This window comes from Lissotriton helveticus, chromosome 3_1 (assembly GCF_964261635.1).
Source record: "Lissotriton helveticus chromosome 3_1, aLisHel1.1, whole genome shotgun sequence".
Lineage (NCBI taxonomy): Eukaryota > Metazoa > Chordata > Amphibia > Caudata > Salamandridae > Lissotriton > Lissotriton helveticus.
In genome coordinates, this window is record NC_136061.1 from 331,419,588 (window position 1) to 331,444,368 (window position 24,781).

Genomic DNA, 24,781 nt, shown 5'->3' on the forward strand with positions numbered 1-24,781 from the left:
AGATTGTTATGCTTGCCTACGTCTGCCTCCCCTCTGATAATACACCAGGAACTGGGCCTGGAGTTTCTATCAGACTTAATCTGTCTAAGACCATTGTTGGTATGGAGAGCAATTTGGCACAAGAAAGAAACTAGTTTTACGAGGAGCATTATCTCCGATTGTCTCCGCCTTGATAAAAGCTCACTGATCCCATGGATTAACTATGTTGTGACAACTGCTAGGGATTTATTTAATCTTAATCTTCTGGCTGATCAGGAGAGCTTTTCTGATATTTCAAAGAAAGAGCTAAAGTCTTCTTATTTACATAAGAAAGCTCAAGTACGTAGAGACTCCACTATGCAGTTAACTATTCCTCAGTATTATCACTGCAATAGGGATTCATCTGGTTTTTCTAAAGACATAAAGGTTGTCACCAGACCATCTCATCGTTTTGTCCTTATTAGATTAAGACTCGGAATTGTCCACCATTTGGTTGGGTTCCCAGCTATGAAAAATTATCCCTCTATCCCATGCCCATGCGACGGGGTCACCAAACAGAGTACTGTGCATTTTTTATTTCTGTGTGACCTCTATAAACATCTTCGCGTTGCCTATTTAAAACCGTTATTCATAAAACGGTCAACTACAACGGTAAACTCGGCAATGAGGATGCTGTTTTCTCTTGATGACCCTGACATTTGTTTTCATACAGCCCCGTTTATTTTGAAATCGGTGGCCGCAAGGAAAAGTATGGTCTTTTAATCATTTTGTTTTATTGTATTATTGAGCTGCACCAAATCTGTTTTTATGGGGTAATCATATTAGAGTGTATTAACATGATGTATATGTACTGTTTGCTTTTACGATTGATCTTTTTGAAATCGAATAAAGCTTTGAAACTTGAACTTGACTCTGTACTCTGGGTATCACTCTGGATATCCGTGTTAGCCGTGGTCCCCGGCTCCGATAATTCTGCCATGTTGACTTTAATGGGAGCCTGCAAGGGAGTCTGGTCGCCACCCGCCGGTACTTCAATTACAGGACACGGAGAGCAGATCTCATCCCTTTTTCCCAGGCTTGGGGTTAATTTTCCTAGGGACCTCTCGACAGCTGCAGCCTGCTGTTTCTCTCTAAATACCGGAGTGACCGCATCCGAGAGTGGGGCCGGGTTAGGGGGTGGTTCAATATTACCAATAGTTTGTTCCTCACTAGGTACCTCACCACATATCTCCAGCTCAACAACAGAACTTCCCCCCGCTTCTTTCGCCTCCTTAGCTTCTTTAACCTCCTTCTCCTTACCCGCCTTGGCAAACATGTCCGCAATTGAAGCTGCAGCCAAACGAGGTCTCCCCGCAACTTGTTGCCTCTGTTTTAGTTGTTCCGTCGGGGGTGAAAGTTCTCGCCATGATTCCTCACTCTCCTCTATCTCCATTCCTTAACGGGCGGCTTTTTTCTTCAGATATGCCGTTTTCGATCCGACATTAGTTTTGGGAGCCATTGCTTCTTTCCGAGCCTCCCTCCTCCAGCTGCAGGGTCAGATCAGAACTCCTCGGCGCCCGCTCACTCTTCCGAGCTCCTCTCTGCACTCCGCCGACTCCGCCCACCACCTCTCGCAGGGCAACCGCGGCCGGGAGAGAATGCTGTGAATGCCGACAGCAGTGCTTGCAGAAGTTGTCTGGCAGACCCTCGACAGGTGAGTGCTGTTAGCATGCCGCTTTGTTTTGTGAAGGCGATTCCTCTCGTTGCGATATCGGGGGATTTCTCGACTGTGAAAGTTACATCTCCCCTGGGCTCTCTCCCGACCTCACTGCTCCGCTGTAACGGCCACAACTACGCGGACGCCATCTTGCTTCCCCCGCAGCCCACAGTCTCCAGATTCAGTTATAGCATGTGGGGAATTAGGAACAAATATAGACCAAGGTCCACCCCTCCAGGTGAGACAGAGGGTGTCTTGGAGGCAGCACATTTTTAACATGGAAATTGTCCTGTACTGTATACATTGTTCTTTTATGGCTGTTTGCTAAAATAAAGATTTGTAAATGACTGACCATTAACCCCATGCAAGCCTCTCCCTCCTTAATCCTAAAATGAATTAGGAAATGGTTGGAACCGACTATAGAAACAATTCCCACACACTCTACTAGCTCCTCACAGGCCGAATCAAATCAAGCATGTGATCCTCATAGTGTAGGAGATGTAAGTAGAGTCGAGTGGTGCAGAGTAGAGTGCAGTGGCATAAAGTAGAGTGGTGCAGAGAATAGTGGTGCAGAGAAGAATAGAGTCACGTTGTGTGCAGTGATGTGAAGCGCTAGGGTGAAGAGTGCTGTGGTGCAGAGTAGAGTGGTATTGAGTTCAGTGACTGAGAGTGCAGTGTTGCAGAGTAGAGTGTCATAGAGTGCAATGGCACAGTATAGAGTAGTGTAGACTTGAGTGGCGTAGAGAACACTGCGGCAAAGTAGAACAGGGTGGTGTAGAATGCAGTGACATAGAGTGCAATGGTGTAGAGTAGCGTAGCGTGCAGTGACGCAGAGTAGAGTGGCACAGAGCGCATTGGTTTTGAGTAAAGTCAGTTGAATGCATTAGCGTAGAGTGCAGTGGTTTAGAGTAGAGTGGCGCAGTGGGCAGTGCCATAGACTAGAGTTGTGCAGAGTTGAGAGCATAGTTTAGAGTGCAGTGGTGCATAGTAGGGTGGGATAGAGTGTACTTGCATACAATAGAGTGGTGCAGAGTAGAGAGGCATAGAGTGAAGTGGTGAGTGTTGCACCAGAAACCAGCAGTGCTGAATGGCTCAGGTGGTAGGCTGTTGTTATTTCAGTGGAACATGTTCACCTACTTCATTGTTGGCAGCACGCATATTCACTAAATAGTATAATAAAACTATTTTTTGAGATAGGCAGGATATTTAAGGGTGTAGTGTAAATAATGTAGTTGTTTTCGGGCTCCTGTTATTCGTTTTCTGGAAAGCTGTAATCTGTGTTGTCTAGATTTTAAAGGCGGTGTCCTACTGCATGTGTTGAAGATACTGAGGCTATTGCTCATTCAGTGTAGTTGCGTAGGCTACGCCGTTTGGCTTGCCAATGTGTGTCATTATTAAAAGGGCTTGGCATAGTAACTAGATCCGTCAGGCTGACGAGTACTCCAAATACTTTCCACACTCACCAATAAGGTGCTACAATAATAATCAAGCATCTCCCTCACCTATTTCCAACAAGGAAAGCTAAAAGCTATACCAAATACTTACAAATAAGTAAGTAAAAATTATGTTAGGAGCAATAAAAGCAAGTGCATGAACCTTAAAAAGTAGTTAATGTGAACTACCTCCTGCAAATAACAAATAGCAACTAGACCTCAACTAGAGCACCGACCAAGATGGATGCCTGGTGACGTCAGTGTGCAATGAGGGAAAGTGGCATTCGTCTGACAAAGTGCAAAAAAACATAGGGGCAGATTTACAATTACTGGCGCATCCCTGCACATCAGCAGGGATGCGCCAGTAATTGTGCGCCGCAGCTCCGCCACCCATGATGCGCCGCATTTACAATGCGGCGCACCATCGGGCAAAAACGGGACAGATGCGTGACGCATCTGTGCCGTAAAGGCAACGCATTGCTGAAGTTGCGTCACAAGCGCGACGCACCTCCAGCAATGCTCTTGGGGGGTCTATTCTTCCAATGCTGTGTCAAGCCTTGCGCCTGCTTCAAGCAGGCGCAGAGTTTTGACGCAGTATTGGCCTAAAAGTGACTGAGTGAAATCTTGTAGATTTCACTCAGCCACTTTTAGGAGGCGTTCCTGCGCCAGAACGCCCCCCCCTGTGCAGGAACGCCTATATGTGGTGTAGGGCTGTACAACGTGATGCATCTCCCAGATGCGTCATGTTGTAAGTACCCCGCACCATGGCGCAGGATTTGCGCCACAGCTGCGTCACAAGTGACGCAACGGTGGCGTAAATGAGGCGCAAGGGGCTTGTAAATCGGCCCCATAATTTCCATACAGACCAATTAGGCGCCAAAAGAATCATTTAATCTCTTTCCCCACCTGTTCCCAACAAGTAAAGCTAAAAGCTATAGCAGAAGCTTAAAAGAAAGGTACAACAGGTAGTGTGCAAGAATATCATAATTTGCAAGTCAACTGCAAAACTCTACAATCCTATGTTCTCAATGTTCTGATAAAAATCATATCTCACAGGCGTGGGTTTAGCTCATTTCTCTCCCATATGATATGCCCACCCGCAAATATCGGAAACCCTTTTCATTGGCGAAAATGGGGGAATAAGAAAATATCACGTTTTTTTGCCACCGGAAGACATTTTTTAACAGCACATGAATGCTAGGAAATGTTGTAGTTTAGATCGCAGTTTAGCTTTTGCATGAAATTCTGAATAAGGAAAAATAGCGTAATGCCCCAGATCTTGCTTCCCTACATTCCCTCCGTCTTTAGGTTTCAAAGAGTCTGAGGTTGGCAGGGCTTCTGTGCCACTGGTTGTAAACCTCTTTCAGAACCAGCATGAGGCATGCCTTGTGGCAGGATACTTGGATCACCACACTATTTTTATTTTTAGGTTTGAAAAACATGACTGCTGGTGTCTAGGAGACATGTAAGCTGTTATCCACATGTTGTATTTGCCCACTAACGCATACAACTTCAGGCAATGGGTCAGCCCATTACAGCCTCTAGCTCTTGTGCACTGTGATTGACAAGGCTCTTTCCTCATTTCTTGACAACAACCTTAAAAGAGGTGCACTTCATTTCCAGAGCTGATAGGCCAGTAATTTACTTTCAAATGCTTTTCCTTTGCAGTATATATGCTTCTTATATTGTAGTCATGTTTGTTTAAACTAGCTCTTTAAAGTAAAGTAATTTAAAGGCAGGAATATGTTTTCTTTGCATTTATAATGAACATATTTTCCTGTAATGTGCATTAAATCTTAACAGGGTTTCTATGTCGTTTATAAGTTAAACTGCGTGCTAGGAAGCACCTGTACCGTTGTACTAAAATGATTTGCAATTGTTAATTATTTTTACATGGAAACTTTTCATGGTAGTCAAGTCAAGTCAAGTCAAGTATTTCTTTATTCGGTTTTTGGCAGATAAAAAACCATAAAAGCATTTACAATAAAAAAAGATTACATTTCATGATCTAGTTTAAAACGAAATACTAGCGTTTAGTACAATTTCTTAAAAAACTTATTGATTTTTTTTTAAAAAAGAGGGAAGTTACCATTCTGTTTCTCTATAATTTATACAATATTAAAACTAATTCATTATATATACATAAAACGTTCTAAGGAAACGTCTCTTTCAGTTTACACAATTAATTGAGTTATCAGAACATTCGTTTTGTATACATAGAATATTCTAAGGGAAAGTCTCTATCTCTTTGCACAATTTATTGAGTTATCATACCACGACACTATGTGGCGATTTATTTTTCCTCTTTTTACAGGTTTAATCGGTGTCAGAAGATGCATTTCAAAAACTTGACAATGCACTTCGCCATCCACTCATCGCCCAACATCTGTAGAAATAGCAAGGCCGGGCGGCATCTTCTAATTCCAACAAGTTTTTAGTAGCGGAATCAACCATAGCTTTCTGTGCTCTCTATAATACTTACAAAAAAAGAAAGTATGAATGGTTGCCTGGGTTGAGATCTCGTCACACGGACATAAAGATAATACTGAATCCCAGTTGTTCCTTTCTGGAAAAGCAACCAAACGATGTAAGGTATTTAACCTAAATTGTATTAAGAGAAATCTCTCAAAGGTAGTGAGATCATAGGTTAAATAAGGCTGAATTGAAAAAGTTGTTTGGACAGCGATGCAGTGTTGGACAGATGGTTTGAAAGCTTCTTTAGTTAACCGAATTTCTTCTAGGTAGACAAGTGAAAGAGCCTGTAATGCCTTCGTAGATAATGACCGGATTGTGGTTAGAGCCATGTAATATTTTTCCAAACCTAGGTCAGTTAAAAAACCTTTTATATATGCTAGCCATCCAATTTTGTTCGAATGGTCCATGGCCATACAATCTAAAATAATCTGCTGGGTAAGTGTGTTTTTGTCCACCGACCATATGCGGTGCCAAAGGAGGAGAGGCTGTGTTTTAGCTAAGTCCGTTAGATAAGAGATTCCCAGTTCTATGTGACAGGAAAAAGTGGATGTGCTTTTTGGAATCGCTAGAAGGAATCGAAGAAATGCATTTTCTGCCACTTGTATGTTATTGGTGTTAGCGTACCCCCACACTCCCGCGCCATATAGCGCTACTGACTGACATTTAGCTCTATATATCGTTAATTTTTTAGAGAAATTTGCTAGGGCCATAGTAGTTCTTACTAGGTGGAATTTTCTTGACTCAATAGCTGCAAACCAATTTAGTTTCTGATCGATAATAATGCCCAATGGTAGTCAGTATGCAGCATTTTTTCTTTTTTTTTATTGTTGTGGTATGTACTTGCAATACAAAAATAATCACCCCTCTAGCTTGCTAATGCAGGACCTCCCAAAGATGCTTGTTTTATTCACTTGAGCTTAGCCCTGGCTGATGCTTTTTAACTTAAAGCGTGTTTTTGGTAGCATACAGGTGGGAGGAAAACCTGCATTACATTTCTAACAAATTAATCTTTGTATATTTTCTCTTTGTTCCTGTGCTATTTCTTAGTTGTGTTCCTTTTTTTTTTACAGGTAATCATCCCTGCGGGGACAAGCAAGGCCTTATTTTTAGCACAAGCTGTCGATGTGGGACAAGTGACTGCCTACCTGCACATCAATAATTCAAACCAAACTGGGTGAGCAGGCATACACCTAACCTATCTTCTGCTTTCAACATGAATCACAGTGCATTAATAGGAGTCCTCATCAAACATTAGTTCATTGGTCGGATTCCACTTTTAAAGAAGCCCTGCCCTATCCTGTGTGCAAATTATGTGATTGCTGTGTTCCCTTTGACGATTCTTTATCCTGAAACTATATTAACAAACAGCCAGGGGTTTTATAAGCACCACCTATGTGCAGCGTGTTTCACCTACATCGTGTGGCTTCTACCAGACGTGGCAACACCCACCTCAGCCTACCCCTTAACCAGAGTTCCAAATAAGGTTTTGAAATAGCTTATTTTATTCTCTTCTTTTGGAAGTAGGAGTAAAATAATTTCTAATGGGGTAAAACGTTTTCTGGACCTTAAATAAGTATTTTTCACTGGCTAAAAGAATGTAAAATAAATTTTTCATTTTACCAGGAGCATTTTGGGGAATGTGGGTGCTGTAGTCACTGATTGGTCATAATTTGAGTGCTGCAGTTGGAACCCCCAATTGAATTCTTTGTTTTGCTACGACTTATGTTTAGTTCTCATAAGGCCACATAAGCTGTCTGGAAAGACTTCTTGTCATCACTACACACACCTCAGATCACACAACTACACACAAAACACACCATACTATATTCAAAAGTAAGAAAGGGAATTTAGCCCATGCCTCTCCATTCAATGTTTGAGTGAGTCTCTTTCAGTCATGCACTCGGTGGACTGTCCTTGAGGTTTTTGATCAGCTCAGGCAGGTGATTGCATACACATTTAAATTTTCTGCAAAAGCATGTTTATGTTGCATGGAGTACAAAAAGTTGTGATTCTGTCTTCAGTCACCCCTCTAACCCTTCATACCGCAATACTGCTTGGTTTGTCCCCTGTCAACAAGGCAGCTCTTCCCATCTCCCGGACTCTCTGATGGGAAGTTTTTTAAATATACCAATATCTAATGTTTGATGCTATAATTTCAGTAATGTTGATTCTCTCATAGGGTATTTCCATGTATAGTCATAATCACTGAATGGTCTCACCCATGTGCTGGGACCCCAGAGCACTTCTTTTAGATATTTCTTCTTATGTTGGTATTTTTCACCTTTATTCAGTAAGGCCTGCAAAGCCACTAAGAGAGACAGATTGTGCAACCTATGTACATAGACCACACTGGCCAAAGTCTTCATCATTAAGTGAAAAAGGGACCAGATTATAATATTTGAGAGGAGCCTGAGATGTTTTATACACATAATACATCTCCTTCACAAAACACTTTTTCATGTTAGAGATGAATGAAAGTGGGACAGAGTAGCCTCATAGGCTGTCATCATACTGCTCAAAAATAGAGGCTGTGCCTTTAAGAACCCAGAGACCACCAGTATCCCATCATGCACAGGTGTTGGCAATTGCTTCAGTTGTTTTTTTCCGGCTCATGCTGAGAGGACCCTGGAGCATTCAGCTCGGCCAATTTTGGGTTTTTCTCTTCAAAATTCACTTCTGAATTTCACTTAAAACTTGTTTACTCGTGAGGAAAAAGTCTCCTCGGCTCGATGGTTACTGCATTTTTCTCACGCCATATGTTCGCATTTTTCCCACGCTAAATGCACGCCTCCACATGAGACCCATACATGGGACTCCTACAGGAGGGCTTCGAAGACCATTGGGACCAACTGACAGGCAATTGGGATGACAGGATACAACTGTCTCAGCATGCCCAGCTGTCCCTGAGATTGTGGTGCTCCCCACTCCTATGAGGGATTCAGTTTCACAGGGAGATAGGTGCTCAGACCATAGTCACAGATGCCTTGTTACTAGGATGGGGGAGCCCATATGCACCACCTTCAAATCCAGGACAAATGGTCACAGAGGGAGTCCACATACCATGTTATGTTATGTTATGTTATGTTATATAGTTGCTTGAAACGCGCACTGCTAGTCGAAACTGTCCTGGCGCGAGAGAGGATCGTGGTGTCAGCTAAAGGAAACAGGGAAACTACAAGGCTTGCCTAAATTAATGTGTTTTTAGATGTTTTTTAAAGCTTGTGAGGTTTGACGTGTGCCTAAGTACGTCGGGAAGGTTGTTCCAGCTCTAACCGTCAGAGATTGCCCCCCTAGACGAACTCTCTTAAATCTGGGAATAACACAGGGCCAGATGTAGGTGGCCATTTACCGACCGGTAAATGGGTATTTGGGATGTAGGGGGCCAAATTTACCGATTCAGTAAATTTACCGAATCGGTAAAATACAGAATCGGTATTTTTACCGATTCGGTAACTGCCAGATGTAGGTGGGACTCTTCTGAGTCCCAAAGGCCTTACAGATTCGGTATTTTACCACCCAATCCAATTGGGTGGTAAAATACCGAATCCAGGTGTGCATGCACATGTGTGCATGCACACCTATGCCATGTGACAGACAGACATGCCCTTAGGGCATGTCTGTGTGCCACATGGCACACATGCCTGTATTTGGGGTGCTAGAGGGTGTCAAAGTGACACCCCCTGCAGAAATCGGTATTTACCGATTCGGTAATTACCGAATCGGTATTTCCCATTGGTTCCTATGGGCTTCACAGCCTATAGGAATCAATAGGAAATACCGATTCGGTATTTACCGAATCGGTAAATACCGAATAATAACGATTCGGTATTTCTATTTTTAAAAATACCTACATCTCCCACCTTCATATTTACCGATTCATAAATACCGAATCGGTAAAATTCTGTATTTATGAATTGGTAAAAACTAATTACCTACATCTGGCCCCAAATGTCTAAGGGTGGCTGATCTCAGCTGACGGGATGGTTGGTAAAAAACAAATCTGTCCCTTAAGTAGGAAGGGCACGGGCCATGTAAGGCTTTGGAGGCCAATACCAGGGTCTTAAAGCGTACTCTTTGAGCTACTGGAAGCCATTGTATCTCCCTAAGCTGCTTGCGTACGCTGAGTCTCCTTGGAATGTCAAAGAGGAGCCTCACTACCACGTTCTGGACCACTTGTAATTTGCGAATCAAAAAGTCAGGTGCACCGATGTAAAGGGCGTTCTCGTAGTCCAGACGCGAGAGAATAAGAGCTCTGGCTACTGTTTCTTTTACCACTTGGGGAAGAAGGGGAAAAAACTTCCGGTGAGTGGTTAGGGTACCAAAACAAGTACCCGCCAACCGCGTGATTTGTTCCCGGAAGCATAAATCAGCTCCAAACCAGATCCCTAAATTTTTTGCAGCCCCACAGTCCCCGTTGGGGCATGGCAATCCACTGGGCCAAATGGATTCCTTAAAAGCCACCGGAAAATGGCCGTACAGAAGTATCTCTGACTTGTCCTCATTGCATTTGAGGCAAGCCTGGGCAAGCCAGGCAAAAACTGAGGACAAGCACTGCCGGACTCCATCGGTACATAGATTGTTCTTGTCCCAAGTGCAGAGAAGTTGGGTGTCATCGGCGTAAGCCATTATTTTCGCACACAAGCTCTCGGCCAAACAGACAAGAGGGGTCAAATAAACATTAAAAAGCAGGGGACTTAAAGTCGACCCTTGAGGAACTCCTGTATCAACCCTGCTATTCGATGAATGGTAGGGGGGCAGCCATACTTGTTGGAACCTGTCTGTGAGGAAAGATTTAACCCAGCTAAGGGCCGCGCCCGTGATGCCAATATCCTCTGGCCTAGCGAGAAGCTGGGCGTCAATCTCATCGAGGTATGTGCTGTCCATCTGGCACTGAAGGCCTTTCAGCCATTGTTCAGCTCCACCTCCATGCTTGGTCAGATGGCCAATACAACAACGATGTACTACCTCAACAAGCAGGGACGGACGAGGTCCAAGCCCTTCTCTCAGGTAGCCCAGGCAATCTGGAATTAGCTTCTGGCCAGGAATCTAACAATCACTGTGACTCACCTCCCATGTGTTCAAAATACTCATGCTTAAGATTTCCTGGAAGGTTTAGAGAAGGTTTTTCCTGCCATTATACACCCTTCTCCTCTATGGGAGCTAAATGTGGTTCTCTCGAGCATTATGCAGGAACCCCTCGAGCCTATACATAAGGCGTCTCTTCAACACCTGTTTTCGAAAATAGCTTTCCCTGTGACTATACATCTGCCAGCAGGGTTAGTGAAATCTAAGCTCTGTGCTCTCACGATTCACACACCATATTGCATTCTTCCAAAGTGGTCATGAGGACTCATCCGAAATTCCTCCCTAAGGTGGTTTCAGATTTCCATGTTAACCAAACAATCTCTTGCCTAAATCTTTTCAGAATCTTTTCACTCGAGTGGAGAGATCCCTGCATTCCCTAGATGTAAGACAGGTTCTCAAATTCTATCTCGACAAAACAAAAGATATACGGAGATTGGACCACTTGTTTATCAACCATTTCCAGATGGATTGTTTCATGTATTTTACTCTGTTATCAAAAGGCTAACAAAACTCTCACTGCTAGACCCAAAGCACACTCTACCAGCCTTGCTCCGCCATATTCCCATCACAGAGATTTGCAAAGCGGTGACCTGGTAATCAGTTCATACTTTCACTAAACACTACTGCCTAGACTCTATCACTAGGGCAGATGCGCAAGTACGACATGCTTCTCTAAGAAACCTGTCTCTGTGTGGGGATGGGCTTGCTAATCTATTCAATTCTTATGACTATACAAGGAAATCCCCTACCAGAGAAGGAACGTTTCTTACCTGTAACTCCAGTTCTTTCGTTGGGGTATTTCCATGATAAGTCATAAGCAACCCTCCCTCCTCCCCAGTGGAATAGACAGAGGTGTCAGTCAGTCTGCATAGGCCTCATATCACCGTCAAAATGAATTGAAGCAGCTGCCACCAGCTGTGCATGATGGAATACTGGTAGTCTTTGGGTTCTAAAAGGTACAGCCTCTCATTTTGAGCCATATAATGGCAGCCTATGAGGCTACTCTCTGTCCTACTTTCATTCATCTCTATCATGAAAAATGGTTTTGTGATGAAATTTATTTATCGCAAATATAATGTACTGGCCCCTTTTTCACGCCATGATGTAGACTTTGGCAAGTGTAGTTAATGTATTTAGGCTGCATTATCTGTCTCTCTATCTCTTAAGTGTCCCTACAGGCCTTACTGAAGAAAGGTGAAAAATATCCACTTAGAAATATATATCTAAAAGAGGTGCTCCGGGGTCCCCGCACATAGGCGGGACTATTTAGTGCTTTTGACTCATAATGGAAATACACCTACAAGAAAACAGCAGTTATAGGTAAGAAACTGTTTCTTAAATTCTCAGTCTTCTTGTAGTCAACACATGTTACTTTCTGTTGCTCTCCTGGACAGGAACAGGTCATAACAGGAACCATTTAAAGTCAATATAGCCACAGCACTGTAACTGGTTTGAGCTTTTCCTGTCCCGATGCCCAACCACACAAGTGGGGTAGTGTTTTAATCTTTTTATCAAAGTGTCGGAATGCGTGTGGTTGGAACTTTGTGGTTGTAGGAAAATAGGATCTGCCTTCATGATTACCCCCACTTTTTGCTTGGTGTCAGTATGTGTTTGACTCGTCTGACTAAGACCCCAGTCACTGTGCTTTCTCCCTAAATTGACCATGTGTAAGTATTTCTGTACATCCATAATTGGCCGCTGATGTGCCCTTGTAAGTCCCTGGTATGGTACTGAGGTACCCATGGCTTAGGTACACCAGGGGTCACCCCTGAGCTGCAGCATGTATTGTGCCACCCATGGGAGTTCACTTAAACCGTGACTACAGGCCTGCCATTGCAGCCTGTGTGAGTTGGTGCTTGCGCCTCTCACAATAGATATGTTTCCTTATATCTGAGGTCACTTCACTTAAAAATGTCATCCCTGTGGCAGGCTCTTTAGTCCTGAGCAAGTAAGTCTAGAGGAAATCCCTGGAATAGTATAAGAGATTACAGCAAATGAGGGACAGATGTACTTTCTAAGTCCACAGGACCCGTAGGTCTATTGTGAAGGAACACACCAAATATCAAAGTATAGCGTTTACAATCTTTTATTAAAAATGAAATTCTAATATTAAAATTTCAGAAGGAGAATCAATTCTTCTGAAAACATACAATCCATTTAAAAAGCATTACAATGTCAACAAAGTAAATTACGTTTCATACTAAAAAGTTTTTGTTAAAAAAACACATACATAACATATTCTGGATTTAAAAAGAAGTACAATTAGGGATCTAGACATGAACCATATACATTTCAATACAGAAATAGAAATAACACAAAATATACAGAACAAAGGAACAACAACCCCACTAGTAACACTAGCTTGAATATTGTGTCAACTGATCTATGGGATCCAATAGCCTTATTCAATTTACAAAGTTATACCACAGTTGTTAGACTTTGTATACAGTTGGTATCTTCTAGGCTTTCTTGGATTCTCAATATTTTCCGGGCGTCGACGCGTTTCGGTGTTAGTACTCTTGATACGGTTACACCTTCCTCAGGACAAATAGTATTGGGGTCTAAGGTCTCATAAGATAAAAGTTTTTTTTCCCTTTGGGGATCTTGACCATAGGGCCCAATGGTGTGTTTACGTTCTCCCTTAATGGCAAGTTTCCCTGAGTTCTTCCGATCTGGAATCGCTTTGGGAAATGTTGATCATTTCTATCTTCTGTAAGAAAATTTAGTGGCTACATTTGGTTCCAATGATGATAAATTTATTCGTGGTATATCCTGCTCTTCGAGATCCACGTCTGGCTACTTCATGGGCATCTGTTTTTAAGTTTAGACACGTTTGCCCACAGAAGAATCCGCTACAATACCGGCACACCGGAGGGGAAGCTCGGCGCATAAGACGGCAGACCACATCTGGTTCTGAAACCGCAGATAAACGCTAATACCAGCCACCCCCTGTATTCAAGGATTCTTCTGTGGGCAAACGTGTCTAAACTTAAAAACAGATGCCCATGAAGTAGCCAGACGTGGATCCCGAAGAGCAGGATATACCACGAATAAATTTATCATCATTGGAACCAAATGTAGCCACTAAATTTTCTTACAGAAGATAGAAATTATCAACATTTCCCAAAGCGATTCCAGATCGGAAGAACTCAGGGAAACTTGCCATTAAGGGAGAACGTAAACACACCATTGGGCCCTATGGTCAAGACCCCCAAAGGGAAAAAAAACTTTTATCTTATGAGACTTTGGACCCCAATACTATTTGGCCTGAGGAAGGTGTAACCGTATCAAGGGTACTAACACCGAAACACGTCGACGCCCGGAAAGTATTGAGAATCCAAGAAAGCCTAGAAGATACCAACTGTATACAAAGTCTAACAACTGTGGTATAAGTTTATAAATTGAATAAGGCTATTGGATCCCATAGATCAGTTGACACAATATTCAAGCTAGTGTTACTAGTGGGGTTGTTGTTCCTTTGTTCTGTATATTTTGTGTTATTTCTATTTCTGTATTGAAATGTATATGGTTCATGTCTAGATCCCTAATTGTTCTTCTTTTTAAATCCAGAATATGTTATGTATGTGTTTTTTTAACAAAAACTTTTTAGTATGAAACGTAATTTTCTTTGTTTACATTGTAATGTTTTTTAAATGGATTGTATGTTTTCAGAAGAATTGATTCTCCTTCTGAAATTTTAATATTAGAATTTCATTTTTAATAAAAGATTGTAAACGCTATACTTTGATATTTGGTGTGTCCCTTCACAATAGACCTACGGGTCCTGTGGACTTAGAAAGTACATCTGTCCCTCATTTGCTGTAATCTCTTATACTATTGCAGGGATTTCCTCTAGACTTTCTTGGTCAGACAGTACCCTGTTCCCTGGAACTCGAGGGGTCTTCTCTCCTATTTTTACTCTTTAGTCCTGAGGACAGGGTGCTTGGTTATAAGTCTGAGGATGCCCCTGCATGAGCAGGCCACCCCTACAAACCCCAGAGTTGGTTCTCCAGGCTTTGTAAGTGCCGTCGGCCATTTTAATATATATAGTGGACATCAGGCATTACAAGATGTCTAACTGTATAGTGGCTACACCAAACCTGGGCATGTTTGGTATCAAACATGTTGGAATCATAACCCAACACTGATTCCAGTGTTGGAAGTATGATCTCATGTACTGAGGGGCTCCTTTGAGGTACCCCCCCTGTACTACCAGTAACGTCATTTCAGGGGCTGACATAAAGCTAGTCCTACTGCCGACCACAGACAGGATTCTGCCCTCCTGATGCTGAGCCAAAATTGAGGAGGCGAAGGTAGAACAATACGTTTCCTGTTGCAAGAAGGTGTGATCACCACCCAGACAGGACTTAGTGTATTGGGTTGGGGTGGGGACACTTACCAGTGCCACCAGACTGCTTTGAAGGGTACATTCGGTGGCCCTCTTTAAATACTCCAGTTTGAGCCAGTTCAGGTAGCCCTTGGCTCCCACTCTGGCGGGAAAATGGACAAAGGGCATGGGAGTATCCTCCCCTCTGTCCAAACCGTCTTCTGGAAGGAACCCCTGAGTAGTTCCAATTATTTCCCTAGGGTACTTAAAGGCTTACCTGTGGGTGATTCCTTAGATTCGTCGTAGGACAAGACTCAAGCCTGAAACCACAACACTCTTCAACCATCTGGACCCTTGGACTATGCTAGAAGTCGCCATGAACCAAGACTACACCAATGAAGATGCCTGCTGCTCCTGGTCTCGCTGTTCTGCAAGTCTTCTTTTTCATCTGTGTCTGTGCTACTTCCAGGATCTTCAACAGACCTGTGGGCATCAAGGACATCTGAAGTAATCTCCCTTGGAGTGAAGGAGTCACTCCCCTGGATCTGCAGGCACTGCAACATAGCTGGCCGGTCTGTTGCTCCTGACGTACCACGGTCTTCAAAAGGCTCAGCCACACAGGTGGTGGTTCTGCAACTCCCTCGAGGTCTGACCTGTCCTCGGCAATTTAGAAGCCAGTATCCCTCGTTGGAACTGCTGGGACCGAACTCCTATGCACTGCGTTGACTTGCCGCTGCCAAGGCTTGTTGGCTCTGCACTTTAGAGATCTTCGAGCTACAATGAACGCAAGCCTCTAGCATCTCTTCCTGCCAAGTACAGTGCCCTCATCACATCCTCTTCACTGTGGGACTTCCTTGTGGGTGAGCTGCTCGAGGTCTTCTTGCAACTTCTGTGCCTTCGGCCTGTGGGTCTTCTTGACAGTCTTCTTCTGCTTCAGTGGTCTCCCCTGCTTGCTCAGGTCCTGCTCTGAGTCTCCTGCTTGTGGTGAGTTCATTGGACCTTGCGGGTCCTAACATTGCTCCTTATTTGTTATTCACACCAGTTGCAGCTATCAAGACTTCTTGGTGCTCCTGCCATACACTGACCACCCCCTGTCCTCGATTTCTGATGTTAGACAGCTTGTTCATGGCTCCTGGTCTTCCTCTGCATCGCCTGGTTCTCACAGCTGCAGTGACAAGGTCACTGTCAACACTTCTGAACCGTTCCACATCGATGAGCATTGCTCGTCCGTGCCTCCTGGTCACCTCCGAGTGGCATAGGCTCTGTCCCCTCTGCTTACAGATTCACCTCTTCCAGACTCCACCCTTGGATTCTGGCACAGTCTTCTCCAGTGGCATCTTCTTCTAAGTCCTCCATTGTGGTCTACAACTCTCCAACCTTCTGTCTTCCACTGAGTTTCTTTGCGGTCCAAAGCTTAGGGTCCTTCTTCCTAAAACTGCAACTTTGCCGTTGACTTCTATTGGATATGTTCCTTTATTTCCACTCTGCACACAGCCTCCGTGGGGTTCCTGGGCATTTACCTTGGATGGTTACCCGTGTCCTCAGCTCCTATAAGTCTCCTGGTCCTTGTCCTGACTTCGGTCGCAGGTCGCATTCCACTTCTTTTGGTATTTGATTTAGTCTCCCCCTGGAGACCACTGTATTTTGTACTTACCTATATACAATTGAAATATTATTGTGTATTTGTGTTGATATCTCTGGGTAGGAGATATACCAATGTGTTAGTGAGTGGTGTGTAATACATAGACATAGTTTTATATATACACTGTGTGGTTCTTTTCATTTAACCTACACTACATAATTAGATCTCGTAAAATATGCTGCTTAACACTCCTTCAAGATAAGCCTGAAGGCTGCTTTCCAAAGCTACCACTTTGAGAGCTTTCCATGGTTATCAAAGACCACTAAAATCACTATAAGGGTTGCGTGGATTAGTGCAAGGTGCATCACTTAAATGAGTGTGCACCATATACAAAGACCTCCTACAGTGGTCCATAAAGATTCTTGAAGTGTCCCTCACAAACAAGTGAGGAAAATACATTGTTTTAGCCCAGGTTCGGTGTTTTAGGGGGACTTCTGGGTAAAATAACTTAGTGAGATCCACTCAAGCCTCAACTGGGTGCTGGATTGCCCTGGATGTCTAGTTTTAGAAATGTCTGGGTTTCTAGATTTCCATTGGTGGCGGCTGAGCCTGGGCCCAAATTCTGCAACTACCTAAATTGCCAAAAGGGATTGTTCTTCATACCAATAGCTTGATGTCTCCACGAAGCATTTTGGGGTCTTTCCTGTCACAGGTACTAGGCCCAGCCACACAAGTGGGGTACCATTTTTTAGGGAAAGTGTGGAAAAACTAAGTGGTAGGAGTTTTGTGGACCCCACAGATTCCTGAAATTTCCCTCACAGAAAAGAGAGGCAAATGTGTAACTTTAGCCAATGTTTGCTGTTTGCAGGGCATTCTAGGTAAGAAAACATAGTAGGATCAATGCAAGTTACACCAGCCTGGACTTTTGAGCGTAGTTTTAAAATATACTTGGCAGAGTGGGGGTAAATCTCAATTTCCTCTCACTAGCAATGTAGGATTGCTGTACTATTTGGGCTCAGAGTCAGCCAGCAAGGATGGAACAATACTGAGCCCAAAACATCTCTGAAAACAAGATGCCCACCGGAGTCCGAATCAAATTTTCCTCTCACTTGACATTGGGATGGAGATGTGTTAGGCCCAAGGCGGGCAGAAAGACTGTTGAATCTTTAGGAGGTGGGTAATTGGCTTGGGCAGCACTATCCCTCCCCCCATACTTTTTTCTTCAAATACAGATCTCTGGTTTCTACTGTGCATTCTGCCCCACCAGAGGGGGCAGGTTGGGGGCAAACACAACTTATCGATCCCTGGGGATTCATGACAGACTGTTGTGCCCGTTCTGGAGATGGAACAGCCCCATATCTGAGTGGTCCTCCCCCCCCCTTTCTCCCCCTGGGAGATCCTTTCGTGCATCAATTCGCCCCCAAGTGGGGTACAGAAAGACTGGCGCACTGGTTCTAGGAAAGTGCACAACCTGCTCCACCCTCTTCTTTTCTTATTTTTTCCTTAGTGTTTAGTGTACTTTCTGCCCCCTTGCGGGGGCCAGATTGTGGTCGACACTCCCTATTTGTATTTATTGAGTTTTATATAGCGCTGGCTAGACTTGGAGGTATCAGAGCGCTTTACAGGAGGATTAAACAATATTACAGCATTAAATCATTTACAGTTACATTCGTTACTAAAACATTCATGACATAGAAAATTGTAACTGATGGAGTAGGTAGGGAAAAAGGGGGCTGTGCAATCGATGCCACCGCACCGGGAGCTGACTTGGGGTGGGGGCGTCATTTTGGCAAGTATATTATCTTTTTAAAAGCACCTGCTGCCACATTGCTGGCCTCCAGCAATTTTCAGGCATCAATTAAACTGTCAAGAGAAGTCCGGTGATTAATCATCTCCCTGGAAAGAGACGGAGGTTTGTCTAGTGGAAGTTTTGACTCATCCAAAGGTAGCACAGAGGGTTAAAATGCCTGCTGCTAAGAATGTGTACCATGCAGATAACAAAGTGCATGTAATATAAATAGGTCAGAGGGTTACTGCTTCTCTAAGAGAGTTCCTTTTGTTACTTGTCCTTTGCATGGTCAAAATCCTAACATATAACATTGAGCTATTAACTGTCACCAAAGAGCTGCATGTAAACTGCAAGGTATATGTTAGAGCTATATGTTTTTTGCCCAGTGTTTCATTATCCTAATCTTGCCACAAGAAATGGCATGGTGAAGAACAGTAGGGGACAGTAGAGGCAGAGGGGGGGGGGGGTAAGGAGCCTCATGGTTAACATGCCCCTAGATGCGGGGGAGGGGAAGGGAACATAATGGAGAGAAGAGGAAAAACAATGCCCGATGTTCGGATGGGTAGGTGCCGGCTGAGGTGGTGAATCCAAGGGCCCAACTCCTATATAGCTACGTATGATAGCTCCACCGGGTATCAGCCAAAGGTTTAGCAGGCTCTGCGGTAAGTCCAAACAGTTAAAGATTCAGCCCAGTGGGCAATGTCATGGTTCCATTGAAAGTAGTGTTGGAGAGAGCTGGAAGTCCATAAGGAGGAGAACAGCACCGGAGAAAACAATGAGACCTATGTACGACGTCCGGCTGGCTAGGTGACGGCTCTAGCGGTGAGCCAGAGCCAATCACCCCTATAGCTGTCGATGCAGCTCCACCGAGAATTGGCTATGATGCTCGGGCTCCGCCGGGATAGAATGAAGATCATGAAGAGTCCAAAGGTCTTGAGTCTGGAAACAGGAGAATGGAGATGACAAGGAAGGTAGGATAGGATATGGAGCTTGACTGCCATTTTAAAATCAGGCAAGTTTAATCGGTTGATCCCCGTGATTCTGCAGATGGTCATTATTGCCACTAGATCTGTGTTTCTTTACCTCTGCTATGCCTTTGACCAGATTAAACAACGGGCCCCCCTTGTCTTAGGGGACATCCTCCCTTATTGGTGGCATTGACTTGGCGGGCGCCATTTTAGGGTAAGGCTCGGCAATTCATATTTCAAAAAGCACCAGCATGGCTTTCACAGGGGACCAGTCAAGGTACCACCAGGTCATCAAAACTCCTATTAAGATCGCTGGGGCCACCCTCCGCACCCCCACTCGCTGCCTTAGATGCACGACCACTGAGGGTCTGCGGATTGATGTGCTCAGTCGTTTAATTGGCCATGGATCAACAGAATCAATATGTAAGTAGGGGCCAGATGTATTAAGGAAAATACCGGTCGGTAACGGCCGATTTCGGCCGCTACCGACCGGTATTTGGTTTTTGAGATGTAGGGGGCCCAAATTTTAACGATTCTGTAAATTTACCGATTCGGTAAATTTACAGATTCGGTAAAATACCGAATCGGTAAATTTACCGAATCGGTAAATCTAGATGTAGGTGGCACTTAAAATAGTGCCACAGGCCCTTAAGAGTTTGTTAAATACTATTTCATGGTAAATAACGAATTCCTGTGTACATGCACATCTGTGCTTGTACACCGCCATGTGACACACATACATGCCCTTAGGTCATGTATATGTGCCACATGGCACACAAACCAGAATCAGGGGTGCAACAGGGTGTCAAAGTGACATCCTGTCCCCCTTGTCAATTCGGTAATTTTACCGAATTGGTATTTACAGATTCGGTAATTGACATTGATTCCTATGGGCCTCAAGGCCTCAAGGCCCATAGGAATCAATGGCAGTTACCGAATCGGTAAATACCGATTCGCTAAATACCGATTTTTTACCTACATTGGATTTACCCAATCATAAATACCGAATCGGTAAAATTCGGTTTTTATGAATCGGTAAATCCAATTTACCTACATCTAGCCCTAGGTGAGGTAAGCATAGGAGAATCTCCCTTGCAGGACGGTGTGCACGGTGAGCTGGGCGCTGTGCATGGTGAGCTGGGTGCTGTCACGGCGCTGACTTTATTGGCGCTGGTGTGGTAATGGTCGCCATCATAGGGTCAGGCAGCAATGAGGACCAGATTGGCGTGCAGCAAGAATTTGCTCAAATAGTAAAAGGGTACCTTAAATGTAAACTGGTCAGGTACGACTGGGCCACAGCCATCTTAAACACACCGCCGGAGACTTCCCGATTGCACTTTGCTTAATTTAATGCGTCCAGCTGAAGATTGCCGAGTCCGAAAGACGCCGCGCTGGATTAATTCCCAGAAACAAGTTGGGGTAGTTGGTGTGGAGTAGGCCAAGTACAAAATTCACTGCTATACGGGTGTTCAGTTCGCGGCCGCCATTTTGGGATTGGCGTCAGCTTCAGACAATGGTGCCGTTCTCGATCCAGCAGGCAGTATTCCATGGTTCAGCCGTGTTTCGTTAGTCGCGGAGCATTCTGCGGCCTCACCAGGTATAGTTATTGGCAGTTGCGGGGTTGCCGAACAGGAGTCTTTTAGAAAAGTGCGGCCGTAGCTCCAGATCTCTAGGCTTTTGCGGCCATCTTGCGGGGAGGGGGAGCAGCTACCCCTATGCACTTCAGATGCTTGAAACAGCTGTCTTCACCCCTTTTATTTTTTTGGCCCCCACCAATCTGGTCATCCTGGTGGGCGGAAGAAAGACTGTTGCTCCTGATCTGGGGTGTTGGTACAGCCTGATTACTGGGTAGAGCACCTCCACTCTATGTTTCTAGCCCCATTTCCTTCCTTGATGTTTATTGAGCTTACTGCCCTTCTTGCACCCACACCCCAAACCTGTAGGAGCAGATTAAGGGTCAATTTCCCCCATCTGCTCCATAGGGAAAGACTGATGTGCCTGGGGTGTGGGATCACAGGCTCAAGCCCAGGAGGGCTGCTTCCCCCTACATCCACCCCAGGCAAGACAATCTTCTGCTCCTCCAAGTGTACCATGTTTATGTATGTATGTATGTAGGTGTACTTTTATAGCGCAGTCCTGTCACCCCAAGGGCATCCTGGCGCTTGAAATCGACAGTATCACTACATACGCTGCTCAGACAGCCCTGGGGAAAAGATGGGTTTTCAGGGCTTTTCTAAACGGAAAGAAGTCCCTTTGGCTTCTTAAAGATGGTGGAAGCGAGTTCCAGAGCTTGGGCGCCGCGACACTGAACGAGCGGCCCCCCATCCGCACTCTCTGGAATCTCGGTACCACCAGCAGGTGATCCGAAGAGGAGTGTAAAGAACGCGCCGGAGAATACCAGACAAACATGTTCTGTAGTGGAACCGGTCCTTGACCATGCACTGCCCTGAATACTAAGCAGGCTGCTTTATAGCATACCCGAAGGTGCACTGGCAGCCAGTGTAGGTCTCGTAGGGCTGCTGTTGAAGAACTGTGAGTGGGGCGGGAAAGAGCTAGCTTAGCAGCCAAGTTCTGTACCCGCTGCAACTTCCCCAGCAGTGTTTTTGGAGCCTCCAGAAGTAGCGCGTTACAGTAGTCAAGACGACTCAAGATGGTACCACGCACTACTTCGGGCCTGGCCTGCTCGGGAAGAAGGGGCAGAACTTTGCGCAGCATACGAAGCAGCATCATGCACGTGGATATGGTCTTATTCACGTGCATATCTAGCTGCAAGTTGGGGCCAAAGATCACCCCCAAGTTACGTGCCGACTCAGCCGCAACCACCGTCTCAGGAAAGGTTGGGGGCCAAAAATGCTCCGGGAGTACCCGAGGAATCCGGTCAATAGAACAGTACAGCACCTCGGTCTTAGTGCTGTTAAACTGCAAAGAATTGGACCGGAGCCACTCAGCTGTGGCCGACAAACATCGGTGAAAGACCTCCAGCGGAATTGCGTCCTTTCCTTCCAGCGAGAAGACCAACTGGGTATCATCCGCATAGTTACATGCGGAGATACCAAATGATTTAATTAGTTGGACCAGAGGACGGAGGTAGAGATTGAAGAGTATCGGGCTGATGGCCGAGCCCTGTGGTACCCCCTGCCCTACTCTCCGCGCCTCCGAGCTGAATGGAGCCAGCGCCACCACCTGCTGCCGATCTTTCAGATAAGAGATCAGCCAGTCCCTTGCACCCGCCGTGATCCCGCACTCTTCTAGTCTCCTGACGAGGGTACGATGGCAGACCGCGTCGAACGCGGCAGACATGTCGAGCAGCACCAGGAAGGCTGCCCGCCCACTGTCGACCCGCGAACGTATGTTGTCAAGCACGGTCACCAGCGCCGATTCCGTCCCGTGTGCTGGGCGGAAACCAAACTGTACCTCATCGAACCAGGTGTTATCTTCCAGGAAGCCAGAAAGAGAGCGGGTCACTAGCTTCTCCATGATCTTAATAGGGTAGGGGAGCAAGGAAATCGGCCTGTAGTTGGACAGGCAGGCGGGGTCCAAGGTGGATTTCTTCAGGAGAGGGGACACCACTGCCAGTTTCCAACACTCCGGAACCGTTGCTGTGTCAAACGACTGGAGGCAGATGGAGTACAGAGGCTGAAAGAGTTCACCTTGGAATATTTTCCAACATTTTGGTGGCAATGGGTCAAGAGGCGAGCCAGATGAAACCATTTGTGCCACTCTACAAAACTCCTCAAAGGAGGGGGTAGGGAACCGACTCAGCTGGGGTCGACTGGGCACAGCGTCCGGAGCTCCCAAACTGAGGGGACATCCACTCAGCTGGGGTCGACTGGGCGGAGTGGCCGGAGCTCCCAGACCAGAAATCGGCCCATTCCTTCGGGGTCGACTACGTGACTCATCCGGAGCTCCCAAACCAAAGGCAGTACCATTCAGCTGGGGTCGACTGGGCGAGCTGTCCGGAGCTCCCAAACTGAGTGCAGTGTCACTCAGCTGGGGTAGACTGGGCAAGCCGTCCGGAGCTCCCAAACTGAGAGCAGAACCATTCAGCTGGGGTCGACTGGATGAGACCACCGGAGCTCCCGAACTAGGAGCATGGCCATTCGGCTGAGGTCGGCTACATGCCTCATCCGAGACTTCCAACTCAAAGGGAATGGGTGTTGGACTCTGTAAGCCTTCCAAGATTTTAGCAATCTTTTCTTCGAAGGCATTCGCCAAGGAGTCACATAGGGCCTGCGACGCAGGTACATTATTAGTCGCACATAAAGGGTGGGTCAGGTCCCTAACAATTTTAAACAATGCTTGCGACTTGTTGGAAGCCTGATTCAAGGTGGCTTCCAAATAGGACGCCTTAGCCACCTTGATCTGTGCCTTATATACCTGCAGCGACTGTTTAAAGATGACCTTCAACGAGTCAGAATACTGCTTCCTCCACGCCCTTTCAGCGCGTTTACAGCTCAGTTTTAACTGCCGCAAGTCGTCCGTATACCAGGGGCAGGCCCGATTCAGTCTACCCCTAGACCTGCGGAATGGTGCCACCTTATCCAAGGCGTTCGAAATGGATCGGCAAAAGCCAGTATAGCTCTCCCCAACCGAGTCACTCAGACTGAAGTTGTCCGATAATAGGTTTGGTAAGGGCAAAGATTTTAACAGGCGTGACCAGGGCCTGCTCGACTTGGCCTGTCTGGTCTCAGCCTCCGCCGAAATACAGTCCTCCACATAAAGTGAGAAGACGACCAGTGAGTGGTCCGTCCAGCACTGGCAGATGATGTCATTCACCGTCACCAGTAGAGCGTCAGCAAATACCAGATCCAAGGCATGACCCTTCCGATGAGTGGCAGAGCAAACAAGCTGTTGCAGCTGAATATCATTGCAGGCTTGGCACAGAGTAGTAAAGGCATTGTCCAATGGACCGCCTGGCCACAAATTGAAATCTCCTAAAACCACCAACTTAGAGTGGGTATTCGAGAGATCATAGATCAGATCAATAAAGTCGGGTAGGGAGGGTGCACTGCCCGGCGGACGGTAGCACAAGATCCCTGAGCAGCGTGTCTTCTCATGGCCTATAAAGGCAAACCCCATCAACTCGAAGCCTGGTACCTCTCTAATCCTGAGTTGGGAGAGAGCTAACGTCTCTCTGAAAATACAACCAATCCCACCACCCCGGTTCTTCACACGAGGGGTATGAATGATTTTGTAACCTGGAGGACAGGCCAAGCCCAGCTCGACCTCGCAGTCCTCCCGGGTCCAGGTTTCCGTTAGAAATAAAACATCAAGCCCCGTGGACTCAATAAGAAGAGCAATCTCAGTGTGGTGCTTACACAGAGAACGAACATTAAGCAATCCACATGAGATAGGGCTAGGCTTAAGAATAGTGGCCTGCCGACCGACGGGCGCTTGACTTGGTCTGCACTCTAATAGATCAGACCGAGAATAGACTATGCGTTAAG

General features: G+C 45.5%; 1 pseudogene; it reads left to right on the plus strand.

The window, feature by feature from the left end:
• The window catches only part of LOC144822430 (cystinosin-like), a 342,663-nt pseudogene that overhangs the window by 80,873 nt on the left and 237,009 nt on the right, over positions 1–24,781 (plus strand).